We start from the raw sequence: 12,782 nt of genomic DNA on the forward strand, positions 1-12,782 counted from the left end.
AAAGTCCTCCCACAAGTTATGCATAAAAGCTAATATATAAAGTGAAATCTTAAAACAATTATCAGCAATGTTCTGTGCTGCCATTCAAGATTAAATAAAGAGTGTTCATTAAGAGAAAGAATTGTGGTGATACAAACTAGCATTCATCTGTATTTTCAACACCATGTATACAGATAAAACCAATTGACTAAAAGCCACACATCATGCCACACGCAGAGGGAGAGGCCAAAAGGGACAGTGAGATCTATTTTTAGACTTCACAGGTGATAATCAGCACTGCAGGTAGTTCAGTCTGTAGAGCAGAGGGACAGTAACACAGAGGTGGAGGTTTCAAGTCTCAGTGTGGGTAAGACACAAACATTGAATTTTTTTCTTTGTCTTTCACGGGGGTACTGTTGAATTCTTTAAATAATCAACTGTCAATGATATCTAAAGTCAATGTGATTGGATTAGTGGGTCCGCCGCTGATTCAGTGATCCGCTGGTTGTGAGTTCAAAACCAATAGAGGCCAAAAATTACTTTTGAACAAATATATTAATATATCTGGTTGTAGTGTCAAGCCTTGTGGTTCTCAAAATGTGTTCATTTTCCAGATAGGACTTATAGTTTTTGAGTAACAAGTATTTGTTTGATGACGGTGTTAGAGTGAAATGAGAAGTAGGTTTCTAAAATACTCGCATGGCGTCATTTTTTGGCTCTAAATAATGATATAGATATGTACTTGTTCGTCCAAGCCTTCTGATTCTCACGGTGTTTTCATTTTACGGATAGGAGTTATAGATTTTCAATTCGAGCATTTTGTTCGGGACCTTCTCCTCAGGTCCAATCTGTCACTCTGTGTCACAGGTGCGTCGTTAGTGAAGTCACATCACTGAGGAGGGGGGCCAGAGGGGGAAAGGATTCTTTATAATTACACTTCACAGGAGATGGTAAACACTGTAGGTAGTTCAGTGGGTAGAGCAGAGGGATAGAGACCCAGAGGTGGAGACTTCAAATCCAGGTGAGGTCAGGTCTGAAACATTGTTTTTCAGAAGGGGACTATTGAACTCTTTTAACATACAACTCTCAATGATTTGAACAACTTTGTGATTGGCTCCTCTTCGGTTTCCTGTAATAGTGTGTATGAAGTGATAGTCAAAGCGCCACCTAGTGGTCAGTGTGAAAATTAAGTTTTAGCAATCGCCCCCAGAATCCTGTCACATGATCAGGGCCCTGACCTGATCAAGTCAAGACTATTACTGCATACATACTAATAGTGATGGCGCCACCTAGTGGTCAGTGTGAAAATGAAGTTTGATCAATCGCCCCCAAAATCCTTTCACATGATCAGAGCCCTGACCTGTTCAAGTCAAGACTATTACTGCATACACATTATTAGTGATAGCGCCACCTAGTGGTCGGTCTGAAAATGAAGTTTGTGCTATCGGTCCCAAACTGAACACACTTCATCAGATTCCAGACCTGAACAGATATATTAGTGCGTATGCAGTGATAGTGATAGCGCCACCTAGAGGTCGGTGTGAAAATGAAGTTTTAGCAATCGCCCCCCAAAATCCTGTCACATGATCAGAGCCCTGTCCTTAGAGATCGATGAGTGTGTAGGCAATGTTAGCGATAGCGCCACCTGCTGATCAAGTCTCTCTCTTAAACCAGACTCTCTCTCTCTGGGTCTTACTATCTCTCTCTTAAAGCAGCCAGTCTGTCTCTCTCTCTCTCTTTCTCTTTTATACTAGCCATTCTCTCTCTCTCTCTCTGGGTCTGTCTATCTCTCTCTCTTAAAGCAGCCAGTCTGTCTCTTTCTCTTTCTTTCTCTTTTATATCAGCCATTCTCTCTCTCTCTCTCTGGTTCTCTCTCTCTCCACCTCTCTCTCAAATTGACACAGTCTTTCTCTCTTCCCCCAAAAAAGTCTCTTTTCGACCCGGACGTAGAAGGCACCCATTCGAAATTTCTCGGCAGGAGGAATTTTCTAGTTGCACTTAATATTGCTTGGTTCCTTCCAATCAAGAGAGCAAGACTAACCAGACCTGAGTCATTGTATTCACTCATTCACTTATTGACAATTTGGAATTCTAAACATTGTCCAAGGGCTGGTTGGTATATCAAGAATTAGCAAGATAAATGTCAAATTAGTTTTTTTAATAAGTTTAAAGCATACTGTATATATAAATGGACGTAGGGTCCGTGACCTCAACCGTTGGTTTCTGCAGAGTGAAAATGAGGCTATTAGGAGGCATTCAGCCGGCGCCATCTTGCCGTTGCTGACTCCTCTCTGTTCCTGGCTAACCAATAAATGGTCAAGGAGCAGGGCCGCATGAAGACTGACACGCCAGCAGAGCTCAATGTTTACTGGTTAGCTCAGGCTAAGGAGCTAGGCTACCAGCGAAATGCTATCCGCCGGTGCTAACCGGCTAGCGCTGCACTGTTACTGCTACCGGATTGTCGCGATCTTTATAACAAACTCACTAGAGGTAAGTAACCTGGAAACTACACAACAGCAAAACCTTTTGCTTGATCTATCATAATCATATGCTTACATGCCTCAAGTGATTTTTAATATGTAATTGTTATAAAAGTTATGGTTTATTTAACAAGTGTAATGAACAGATTGAAGCAAGTTAACTACAGAGTCGTGTGTTTGGTTGTCACTTGATTTTAATTTTAAAAAGTGAAATCAATACACTACATGTGTAAGTTGCATGTGATAGTAACTATATGTTTCACAAATGTTCTGACACAGGCTGGTATAACCACCATTACTATTTCCTCCTCGTTTATTTAGCCTGTTATGGAATTTTAGAGAGAATTAGACAGTTTAGATATGATTATAATCTCCACACACCAGTGTTGTAAAACAGTTCTCATATTAATTATATAATTATGTTTTCGCAGAGAGAAGTGGAGAGACTTGATGTGGACTGTTATCAACAGCTCTGTGGGAGGTTATCACCTTGAATATTACAGATGAGGTAGAAAGACATTTTATTTATTTGTACAATGTTTTATTTCTTTCAGGTCTTTTATCCAAAGTGACTTACAATGGACTGCAGCACCTGATGTCCTCAGCATTTACAGTGCCTTGCATAAGTATTCACCCCCCTTGGACTTTTTCCCATTATGTACTGTTACTAACTGGAATTCAAATAGACTTAAATAAACTTTTTCCCGTTTGATCAACAAAACATGCATAGTACTTTGGAGGTGCAAAAATAAATTTTATTGTGACACAAACAATAATGAGAACAAAAAAGTTGACATCTGTTGGGTGCATAAGTATTAACCCCCCTGTGTCAATACTTGGTAGAACCCCATTTCGCTGCAATTACAGCTGCAAGTCTTTTGGGGTATGTCTCTACCAGCTTTGCACATCTAGAGATGGAAAGGTTTGTCCATTCTTCTTGGCAAAAAAGATGAAGCTCAGTCAGATTGGATGGAGACCGTCTGTGAACCGCAATCTTCAAGTCTTGCCATAGATTCTCTATTGGATTGAGGTCTGGGCTTTGACTGGGCCATTTTAAGACATTAACATTCTTTAATCCAAACCATTCCTTTGTAGCTCTGGCTGTATGTTTAGGGTCATTGTCCTGCTGGAAGATGAACCTCCGCCCCAGTCTCAAGTCTTTTGCAGACTGCATCAGATTTTCTTCAAGGATTTCCCTGTATTTGGCTCCATCCACCTTTCCCTCTATTCTGACCAGTTTCCCTGTACCTGCTGAAGAGAAGCATCCCCACAGCATGATGCTACCACCACCATGTTTCACTGTTGGGATGGTGTGCTCAGGGTGATGGGCAGTGTTGGGTTTTCGCCACACATAGCGTTTTGCATTGAGGCCAAAAAGTTCAATTTTGGTCTCATCTGACCAGAGCACCTTCTTCCACATGTTTGCTGTGTCTCCCACATGGCTTCTGGCAAACTCCAAACGGGATTTTTTATGGATCCCTTTCAACAATGGCTTTCTTCTTGCCACTCTTCCATAAGGGCCAGATTTGTGGAGTAGACGACTAATAGTTGTCCTGTGGACAGATTCTCCCACCTCAGCTGTGGATCTCTGCAACTCCTCCAGAGTAACCATGGGCCTCCTGGTTGCTTCTCTGATTCATTTTCTCCTTGTCCGACTCTTCAGTTTGGGTGGACGGCCTCCTCTTGGTAGGTTTGCGGTTGTGCCATATTCTTTCCATTTTCTTATGATGGATTTTATGGTGCTCAGAGAGATGTTCAAAGCTCTGGATATTTTTTTATAACCTAACCCTGCTTCATATTTCTCCACAACTTTATCCCTGACCTGTTTGGTGAGCTCCTTGGTCTTCATGATGCTGTTTGTTCAGTAATGATCTCCAACAAACTCTGAGTCCGTCACAGAACAGGTGTATTTATACTGAGATTAAATTGCAGACAGGTGGACCCTATTTACAAATTATGTGACTTGCAAATGTGACTTGTGAATGCAATTGGTCGCACCAGATCTTTGTTAGGGGTTTCACAGTAAAGGGGGTGAATACATATGCACTCAACACTTTTCAGATTTTTATTTGTAAATAATTGTGAAATCCATGTAATATTTCCCCCCACTTCCAAATGATGCACTATTTTGTGTTGGTCCATTACATAAACTCACGATGAAATACATTTTAATCTGTGGTTATACCATGACAAAATGTAGAAAAGTCCAAAGGGGGTGAATACTTATGCAAGGCACTGTACTGTGGCAGCAGCAACATGGTGGAGATCGGCAGCTTCAGGCTGGTAAACATGAGGACGACCTGCACCAGCTTCATCTGCACAACATTTCATGTTTTCCTCCCTTAACTAAAGATGGCCTGCAACTGTTTAGAGTTGGCTCATTGCTAAGTGTCATGGATAATAGAGTTAAATTCTATATTCATTATGGTTGGTTAAAAAAATATACACTTATCAGAACAATGTTTATCTTTTCATTTCTGATTTGATACCCTTTAGATAAGAACCCAGTGTTTTATTTTTCTTCTTTGCCATAAGAGACCGAATAGGTTCAGCACAGCTGTGTCCGTCAGGCTCGTCCGTCCCTAATAAAATGACAGGAAACATAAAAGTATGGCATTGTTGTAGAGGAAGTCTTACTTATGAACAAAGTTTGTATCCTTATTTTCTGTGGATATTCAACTATGTATTTGAATATACTTTTGGATTTAAACTGTGCACTACCAAGACAATGCATGTACAATATGGAGTTCTTCCACATTAAAAGTATTACATTTATTATTTAATACATTATGTATTATGTAAAATACTTTGCTTTGATTGTTTGTAAGTTATGAAAACAGGTCTGTACCTGGAGTCAGTGTTGAAGTAAAGTCATACATGTGCCAGGTTAACTCCTTAACGGATTTTTAAATGTTAAAAATAAGTTTATTACTTCAAAGTTCATCAGATCATAATCATTTCAGCTAAGGAAATAGTTGGTGGACATCAGCCTCAGGTTCTCTATGTGACTGTCTATTCTAGTAAAATTACACTTCCTATAATTTATTTATGTGACAAAAAAATACACTATTCTGCATGTCCACTTATTTAACACAATAATTCAGTAAAGTCTGGCTAAGACTAACAATGTACAAACTGAATGTAGCAAACAAGTTTAGTTTTCACTGTTACACATAAACACCAATACTCTGAATAAAGAGCTTTAGGAGACGTAACGCTACTTTAAACAGCTGCTTTTAAAATGCAGATGTGACTTTAAATACTCACGTCTCAGCTGATCACAGTAAATCTGTTCAGGCAGGTCTCATCAAAATTTCGTAGGAAATGCTACTAAAAGTAATGCACTAGAATTCGTATGAATTAGACTAAATCGTGAATCAGGAGGCTTGGGACACAAGACCTATGCGCTTCTCTCTCTTTTCGTAAAAACAAAAAACATGGCGGACATTCATTTAACCCTAACCCTGATATGAAAAAAACACATGAAGTCTGCACCATGGTGATTCAGCAGAGTGACAGACGCAGGAATAAGCTGTTCCTGAAACTGCTGGTCCGGGAATAGAGGACCCTGTAGCGCCTCCCAGAGGGGAGGAGGGCAAACAGTATGATGCTGGGTTGTGAGAAATTGGGTTGTTACTGAACAAAGATGTCTCTAACTTGGTCCAAAGTGAAACACATGATTGTGTATAAAGCAAAAATATATATTTTGAACATATCTTGCCATTAAATACCACTTAAAACAGATTTGACAGATTTGATCTAGCTTGGACCTTAAAGGGGTCTGAGAAAGTACACCTGAGATGGCCTGTGCTTGGAGCAAGATGAAATGTAAACTTTGTCGTAGAACAAAAGCAAAGATATCATCATAAAGGTCTTTACCTCGGGAGTAACATGTCAGTGGGAAAATTGTGGATGGCTCCTGCTCCTCAGGGATGACCTTTGAACCTTGCACCTGAGTCAGTTTTGATGGCTTACAGCAGGGGTTTTCAACTGGTAATCCGAAAGTAATCCGCGGCCCACTGATGTGCCCACGCGCGCGCGTGTGTGTGTGCGTGCATGTGGCTAGAAGGAAGTTTTAACATTTGGTTTTCCATGATGGTTTTATTTAAAAACCTCAAACAAATCTAGAAAAATCTGTGTAAAAACGGTTGATTCTCAAGCAAGATGGCAACATGGAACAGGTTACCAAGAACCACCCAGGACCATCTGCTCAAAGGCAGACGTGAGGTGTCGACAATTAAGGGGGGGAGCTCCCTTAGTGCAGAGATAACCACTCTTATTAAGAAGCTTCAGCAGGACCTTCACCGTATGGAGCCACAATACAAAGAAGAAAAAGCAGAGAAGGAGATGCTGCTAACATTACTTCTTACGTTTATCACCGGCTCCCAAAATGTGCCCTGCATTCAAGAGATCTTGGAGGGATCCCTCTTTAAAAAGAAGGCAGAGCTTTTAGAGAGTGTAGTGTCTCAACAGAGGACCATTATTGAGGAAAAGAACCAAACTATTCTGTGTCTCAACACAAAGATCACAGAGTTAGAGCACTGCAACAACCAGCTGAAGCAATCAGCCTCCTTTCCTTCTCCGCCTGCCGAGAGCCACCCAGTTGACTTTGACCAGGAAAAGGTCTCAGATCATGAGATGAAGGACTCAGAGAGCACTGATTGGTCGGTTGATGACTCTGAATCATTGGACCTTGAAACTGATGTCTCAGACGATGACTCAGAGGTTTCAGACCATATTCCAAAGGTCTCAAATGTTGAGCCAACGGTTCTAATCGATAAACCACCCATCCCACCCCATAACTCAAAGGACTCAGCCCAAAGGCCAAATGATGAAACAGAGGTCTCGGATGAGGAATCCGAGGTCTCAGGAGAGGAATCCGAGGTCTCAGGAGATGAATCAGAGGTCTCAGTTGAGGAATCAGAGGTCTCACTTGAGGAATCAGAGGTCTCAGGAGAGAAATCAGAGGTCTCAGGAGATGAATCCGAGGTCTCAGGAGATGAATCAGAGGTCTCAGTTGATGAATTAGAGGTTTCAGTTGAGGAATCAGAGGTCTCACTTGAGGAATCAGAGGTCTCACTTGATGAATTAGAGGTCTCAGTTGAGGTAAAACCTGAGACAAAAAAGAAGAAAAAAGGGTGGAAAAGATTTCTACATTTCCTCAAACCATGGAAGTGGGCTAAGAGAAGAATTTGAGCAAAAGTCAGAAGAAGCCTTTGAGGGGGATGAGATGAGTTTCATCTTCAAGCATCTCCAGCCGCTTCCACCGCCTCTTGGAGGACCTTGACCTGTCTGACATGATGCTTGCCAGCGAAGGCAAGAGCTGAGGAGCTGTTTGCTTTAATTTTTGCCAGCGGAGGCAAGTAGTCGTCTGGGGAGTCGACCTGTCAGGACCCCGCAGCGAGCCGGCCGCTGTGAGGCGATGGATGTTACACAACAGCAGGAGACATCAGGAGAATGTGGGTAATGAGCGGGGGAGGAAGAGGGAAGAGGGGGGAGGACTGAGCAGACTGCTCCAGTGACTGCGAGGCCCACACATGAGTAACAGGGAGATAAAAATGGGTCATTTTGGGTCAAGAGGTTTTTGCTCTTTTGTTTTATTTAATATTTTCATTATTAATTCTGTCCATTTGGGCCTTATTTTTGGGAAAATAAAAATTCCCATCATACAAACTAAATCTCCAAGACCTCCTGAGAGTTTTTCTACCTAGCTCAACCGCTCTTCTACATCTACCTTTAACACGCATCGGCGGGGAAAACTACTGGCAGTTTCTAGCCCCAAGCCGGTTTCAAGGTTCCCCTCATCACCTTAATATCATTTTAGACATATTTTTCTTATTTTATATATTTTTCACGATATTCCAGAGTAATCTTGAAATGTGTTGAAATATCAAAGCGAATTTCACGGACCCCCTGCAATGCCGTCGCGGACCACCAGGGGGCCGTGGACCCCATGTTGAAAACCCCTGGCTTACAGGGTGGAAACTAAATATGCAACAGACATGGTATGAACTGTTTTGGGAAGGTCTTGAACTCCACTACCATAGCCCAATGCAAGTGGGGGACGAGCAAAGACCGAGCAGCTGGGTAAAGGCGTTGCCCTTAAGTCTGTAACGGCCTTCTTCACATGGCTGCGGGAGGCGGAGTCTAAGATAATTGGCGAGGGGAAACCCCCGGGGGACATGGCGCAGTAGAACTACTGCTGGATTTTTTTCTGCGGTGGGGTTCTGTATCCTCACATGCTGTCGACTGTCTTTTATAAAGACACTTGTTCCCTCACTCTCTCTGAGTTCACTGTGTCTTGTAGACATCTACAAGTTGTTGTTGTGACGCATCGTCACCTCTAGTTGGCGCTGTCAAATTCTCATTGTGACTCGTTGAATAAACAAACTGTCAGATAAAAATGATGATTCCTCGTCATGTTGTTATATTTCTCTTGTTTATGATGAAGAACATGTGTTTTTATGAATTTATTTCACTTCCATGAAAAAAGATCTTATCAGCGAATTTAAATCCTCACAGATCAGATCATATGTCGCCTGAGGAGAGACTGTGTCATTAATCCACAGTTTATTGAGAGTCAGACTTTAGTCAAACTCAGTGTTGTTGCCTTAAGATGTTTGATGAAGTGAAGACTCTTTATCTGCACTGAGTGAAATCATAAAAACCAAAGGAGAACATGTACATTTCAATTCAAACTTTTACTGCAGCATCATTCAGTAAAAACAGTGTTTTAATGTGAAAGGTTTGAATTGAGGCTTTGAAGAGGCCACACATTGTCTATAACGTGATGTACAACAGGACACACTTGTATTGTTGGGCCAGTGAAAGCAGTGAAAGGACTGTGATGGGACATTTTGTATTTAGATAAGTTTGATGAAAGATGGACAAGTATATATATATAGAATGTTGTTGCAAGAATGTTTTCTGCAGTTAGACTGGGGAAATCCTCTGTGCTGATGTGTATTGGCTGGAGACTCCTGGTCCTGCTGCTGAAACAAAAGGGTATTCACAGCAGGGGTTATCTTACTGTCTGCAACAGGGTGACCATAGGTGTTTAACGGCGCAGACGACGGGAACAGGGGGTTTCACTGAGAGAAACAGGTTTTACTGAGCAGAGGCCTGATGTAAATGTGTAGTGAGACTTCGAAGGGGTCCTCATTCAGATTGAAGGTGACCAAATCTAAGCCTGAAGACAACACGCAGAGAGCTGATTGGATAAACATTCCACCTCTGTGAAAGGAGGGGCTTATTTAGTATAAATCAAATGTGATTTCATTGTTCAGAGCCATTGATTCAAAGTCTGAAAGTGACATGAGTGCTCTGGCCCCTAGCCGCAGCTAGGTTGAATTGTATGAACCAGAAGATAATTGTTTGTCGTGTTATGTATTAAAAATCCCAATACAGGACCGAGTGTGGCAAACCAGAGGAAACTCACTCAGAGAGCCTGAGGGACCATAGATCCTGACCTTTGACCTCTGACCTCACATACACACATTAAAGAGACTCTGGATCTTAATATTAAACTTGTTTCAAACGTTTGAGTGTAAATGGGAAGAGAAAAGTTTTACATGGACAAATTTTGTTGAGACAGATTTAAAATCAGCTGTTTATTTGCAGTTAAGTCTGAACAGAGCAGAGTTTGATGAACGGAGGAGCAGAGCTGACAGGACGAGTCAAATTTATTATCAGAGCAGAAACTGGGTTGTTAAAAAAAATACGTAAAACCATCAGAAACACAAAATTAGAACCAAATACCAGACAGATGAAGAGACACAAACACAAGACAACACAGGATCATTACGTCATGAGACAAACATGAGTCAAAGTCCAGTGAGAAGAGAAAAGTTCACTAAAGGCTTCATTTGTGAAAATTCATCTGTGAAACTCATATTTCAGAAGTTTGTTTTATAAGAAGTAGGAATCTGAATTCCCCTTCAACTTTTTATTTGTATTGATTTAGTTTCAATAAAGCTCTGAACTATTTTAATCATTTCAATTTGTTTTATTTCTGTTTTGTTTTGACTTTTTTCTCATCTGTAACATGTTATTCTCTAATTCTGTGTGATTTACAAACTGCTGGTTAAATGTTTCCTATTGTTGCCTTAAATTCTTAATTTTTACCTGGTAAAGCATCTTGTAACTGTGTTTGAAAGGTGCTTTATAAATAGGGTTTATTATTTTTATCATTTTACATTCAGCAAATTAATGACGATACAGATAAATGAGAATATTTAGATCTTATGAAATTTAAACAAATAAAAATCTAACTTTTGCATTTTACAACATGAATGAATGAGTTAATAAAAGTTGATTCAGACACTTTGCTCAAGCACAGTGTTACCCTGTGTAACAGTGTGTGGACAGGACAAAATTGTCCACTTGCTGCCTGAGACACAAACCTCACACACTTCACTTGTGTTGAGGCTCGTGTGTGTTTCCTGCTGATGGACAGAGAGCGGGAAAACTGTGGAGCTCAGAGCCAATTGTGAATGACGTCCACTCCAGCTGCAGCAGAGGAATCCTCCACAGGGGTTTGGCACACTTCATCAAACAAGCAACCCCCCAGCAACCCCCCCCCCCCCCCCCCAGTTATTAAAAGATAGATTTTTTGTCATATTTTTATTAAGATTTAATCTGCTGATCAATCTTGTTTTATAAAATATGAAGGATTTTTAATGCAAATGTCTTGTCCAAAAAACAGGGGGCACTGGCCCCAGCTGATAATACTATTAATAAATATGACATGAAACAATATATTTGTTGTGTGGCTTTGCTCAAAGCTATAAAGCTAACGGTAAACAAGGAATGGCTTAAACATGCACCTTACTGAATCTAAAATTGTGATGGATGTTGGACATATTTAGCCCCTCTGTGTAAATTGTGGCCCCTTTATAGTCCTTGTCTTAGAACAATCCCACATCTGCCACTGCTAAGCTTTTGCAGACATGAGGCATGATAAAGATTTGACCATGTACAAGCCAGCTATTAAGTACTTTCTTCTACAACAAAATGAAAATCAACACTAATGACCTGCCAAAAAAACGTAAACAAACTTTAGTTATTTAACATTATCAGATCATTAAGACTAGACAGACAAATTAGAATTGATCAAATTGAAGGAGGACTTTGTCAAGGTAGAGGGGGAGAAGCGGCAAAAATCCCAAATCTGACCAATAAAATCAAATTGGGGCATCTAGGGCAAAGTTAAAGGGCTTTAATTGTTTTTGAACTGTTAGGGGGGGCTATTCAAGTCCTTCCACCATACCCATAACATATCAACTTCTCCAACAGACAGGATGAGTGTGAGCAAAGTTTTCAGGCACGCATAGGCCTTAAAATGGGCCCAATAGATTCCTCAGTCCATCCGTTGGATATGCCCTAAATATAGGAAGTATGCCTATTATGAATTCAGGAAGGAATGTTGTTTTAGCAAAAGCCAACAATTATATTAAACATTTTTATCCAAACCGGGCATCTTTCTTTGTCCGTGAAGAGACACTTCCTAGCAATGGCAATAACGTTTAAGTCTAAACCAGAATATTCCCATTGTTTCCTCCAAAACCACAAAACACATGATTACTTTGTTTATGTATGGTCATGTCTAGCACCCTTATTCTCCAATTATCCTCAAAGCGTTGTTAAATTTGATTGTGTCTGAGGCTGCTCAGTAATTAACTTTAATTGTTTGTCAAAAATTGTCTAACGTCCTGAACAAGATGATTTACTGATTGGTTGTACCCACACACACCAGAAGTCATATAAATACAAGGCTAAGCCGAATTGAGCATTGATTTTAATATTGCTTTTGGTAAAGTTGTTGCATTTTAGAATTGGTCTGCTGTGTCCTGCAGGGATACGAGGTGCTCATCCTATCAAGGTAGGTCTGGTATTTTTTGTATTTAACTTTATATTATGTAGTGGTATGAATATTTAACCTGTTTAATGTAAATTAAAATGTTAGACTTTTCTAGAAGTTGGGGTCTCTATCTTGGAACATGAACGAATTGGTCTCTATTTATACAGCCTTTTTCTTGTCTTGATGAACTGTTAAAGGGCTTCACTATATAGATTTTGACCCATTCACACACATTCACACAGTGCATTTGTCACTTACAACCCATTTAACTCCTAAAGCAAACAGCCGCAATAAAGTTACAACCAAATCATATGGGTTGAAGTATTCCAGGTAGTTGCAGATATCTTTCACTTTTTTTAGGAAAACCCAACGATGGACAATGCATAATTTTTTAAGAAGATGCTTTGTATGAAAAAGAATAATGACCTGAAGCTGTCAGGTTGCTGTGGGAGGGTAAAAATTAC

The sequence above is a fragment of the Pleuronectes platessa genome, chromosome 4 (assembly GCF_947347685.1).
Source record: "Pleuronectes platessa chromosome 4, fPlePla1.1, whole genome shotgun sequence".
Taxonomy (NCBI): Eukaryota; Metazoa; Chordata; class Actinopteri; order Pleuronectiformes; family Pleuronectidae; genus Pleuronectes; species Pleuronectes platessa.